We start from the raw sequence: 3,446 nt of genomic DNA on the forward strand, positions 1-3,446 counted from the left end.
ATCAAAAGGAACTACTGATCCAAAATTCAAATGTCATTTTGAAGTTTTCAATGAAGCTGAGTGGTGGGAGATTCATGACAGATAAAAGCAAGTACTTCTTCACACAAGAATCGACACAAGATGTCGTGACAGCTGCCAACCTGAACAGCTTTAAAAGATTAGAGAAATTCATGGAGGGTAAGGCTATTAATGGCTACTAGTCATGATGGCTATATATTGCCTCCAGTATCAGAGGCAGTATTCCTCTCAGTACCAGTTGCTGGGGAACATGAGTGGGAGGGTGCTGTTGCACTCATGTCCTGCTTTCGTGGGCTTCCATGGAGTGTATGTGTGATTCTGTATCAGAACTAAGGGCTTCACAGAAGTATCTTTTTACTCTTCCCAAAAGCAGGATTTCTGGTGGCGCTTTCAAGCCTACATGTGTAGAATCTGTTCAGACCTGCCAACGTAATCCTGCTCCCTGATCTATCGGTGATCAGTTGCATCATCTGAAGGATGCTCTTGTTTTTGTCTCACTATTATCTCTGATCAAACAGGTTTAGCAGGTATTTGAAGTACTAGCAAAACTTGTTCAACTGGAGGACATAGTGGGGGCAGAAAAGTGAATGTGCACATCACAGCAGTCATGCTTCAATCAATGATATCAACAATCTAAAATTAAAACAAAAGACCCCCAGTATTTGGAATTCTGAAATCAACATTTTTGTGAAATGAATTAATTTGGCTCCAACTAAAACCTGCTATATAGCACTCTTTGTACATATTTCTAGTCCAATTTTAACTTACAGGGGGAGGAATCCTATGGCTGCTAGACAGTGGCTAGACGGCCATAGGATATCTGGTTTTCTGGGAACCGACTTTGGAGCCTGCGCTCCGAGGTCGGTTCCCGGAGAACCGACCTCCTCCCACTTCTGCACTGCCTTGGAGACAGCACGGACCAGCCCCGAGCTCCGCACTCGCAAGAGGAGTGCGGAGCGGCTGAAAAGGGGTGTGGCTGGGGGTGTTCCGGGGCGGAGAGGGTGGAAATGCCTGTACAACACATCCAATGTGTCTCCCCATACAGGGCAGGAGAATCACGGAGGGAACGATCCCCTCCATGCATCTCCTGCCCTGTGTTAGATAGGCAGTGCCTCTGAATTTGGAGGTGGCTGCCTATCTGAACAGGATTGCACCCTAAACAATTCTAAAGAAGGAGAGATAATGCTTGGGGGAGAGTTAAATTGAACACAAGATTTATAGAAGGGTAGTAGAGGTAAATAAAAACAAATTGCCAGAGAGCCATGCTGACTAATCTCCTTAAATAACAGTTATTTATAAAATTATGAGTCAACTTTTAGCCTAAAAAGGGCCTCCAAGGCAACTTAGATTTTAAAATCTTTAACTTAAAATCTTTAAGATAATATAACAAACAGATTAAGATCAAGAGAAAAAGCAGCTTTTAAAAAAGTGTGGAATTAATTGCATTTTAAATCATCCAAAAGCTGTGCTGAACAAAAAAGTTTTAATGGCATACTTAAAACTAAACAAAGATGAAACTGTCCTGGGGGAGGGGGTTCCACAGTTGGGGGGCTGCTGCAGAAAAGGACCTGTCCTGGGTTCCCACTAACCTAGCCTCTCTTGTTTGTGGGATATACAGCAGGGTTTCCGAAGTAGAGCTTTAAGTATGAGCAGGGTCATATGGGAAGAGGAGGCCTTTCAGATATCCTAGCTCCAAACCCTTCAGTGCTTTAAGGATAAGAACTAGCACCTTGAATTGAACATGGAAACGAATTGGAAGCCAATTACCAGTGGTACTATATTACCAGTGTAATATAGTCAACAAAATGCATGTCAGAAAGCAATCTGGTTGCTGAATTTTCCAAATGCTATTCAGCACCCTACATAGAACATGTTGCACTAATCTAAACACGAAGTGATTAGGCTGTGGATCACTGTGCCAGAACCGCCTCCAAGAAGGGGCACAACTGGTGCACCAGCCAAAACTTGGCAAAGGCACTCCTGTCCACAGCAGCCACCTTCCCTTCCAGGAGCAACGTTGGGTTCAAAGGCACACTCAAGCTGTGAACCTGATCCTTTAGAGGGAATGCAACCCCATCTAAAACCCCTGGTTTACTAATCCAGACAAATCCGTACAATTGAGACCATGGGTAGAGAAAATAATATTTAGGAGACTTCAGAAATATCAACTGATGATAAAAGAAACAGTGTAGGATCCTCAGGATCTTCAAATACCAAGCTTTGCTTCTAAATTGATAGACAAAAATGAGGGAACTAGAGCGTTGATAATGAAATCAAAAGGCAGAATAACAGGTATGGGTTCATGCATTTATGGAATGCTCCTGGTGCATACATATGGAACCATGGAGGACTTAAAACTGGTGTGGGAAACAGACATTGGGTCTAGTATACCAGAGGTGCAGTGGGATGCTCTATGGAGTAAGCAACTATTAAAGATGACAACACCAGCACCTGAAGAAACCCAGTTAAAGCTCAGAGATGGCATTTAACTCCAGTTAAGCTGCATTATATAAACAAAAATATTTATCCAATGTGCTGCAGGTGATGCAGTTAGAGGATTGTTGATCCATGTGTGGTGTGGTGGAACTGTTTGCATGTTCAAATCTTCTGGAAAGCTGTATTTGAAATAATCTCCATTGCTGTAGAGCAACCCCTAGAGCCAAGTCCTTTAATAGCACTTTTACTTATTTTGATGACACACATGAACAACTCATAAGGACCTCATTCAATTCTTCTTAGTAGCCATTACTAGACATTGGAAAACGGCTGCAGGATATGTCATGGATAAATATAGATGTTAAGAGTGTGGAAAAAAGCATTAGCAGAAAGATGAAGGGTGCAATCCCATCCCTATTTAGGCAGGTAAAAAAGTTCTGCAACTCCCAGCATTCCCCAGCCAGCATGGGAGTTGTAGGACATTTTTTTCCTGTCTAAACGTGCATAGGATTGTACGTTAACACATGAAAGCAGATTGAATAGAGCGGTAACAAAACATGATTTTATAAGAAGTTGTTTCATTTTATTTCTTATGTGAACGTGGGCTCTCCACAGTAGCGATTGTACACTTTATGCTTCCTTTTGGAGAGATGTAACCGTAAAGAGAAAAAAAGGAGCGGCGGAGGGGAAGACAAAACAAAGCCTCTTCTGCTGTGAGTCATTGCAGCGACTATAAAGTGGGGGAAAAGAGGCGAAACCAGGTAAGCTCTTCAGTGGCAAGGTTGTCATCTCCGTGCCACATTCATCGGAGCGGGACTTGGATCCGGCCCGTAGTGAACGACTTCCGCCAAGCTGTCCGCTTCAGCCAGAATAGGCGAGGCGGCCATCTTTACAAAGGGCAGAAGTGACGTGAGGCACGGATGTTATTCACCTCCCTTTGATCCCGGAAACGGAAATTAACACAGGGAGACGCTCTGACTTCCCGTTGCCTT

Source organism: Heloderma suspectum, chromosome 2 (assembly GCF_057233095.1).
Source record: "Heloderma suspectum isolate Gila_16-S chromosome 2, 16-S_ref, whole genome shotgun sequence".
Lineage (NCBI taxonomy): Eukaryota > Metazoa > Chordata > Lepidosauria > Squamata > Helodermatidae > Heloderma > Heloderma suspectum.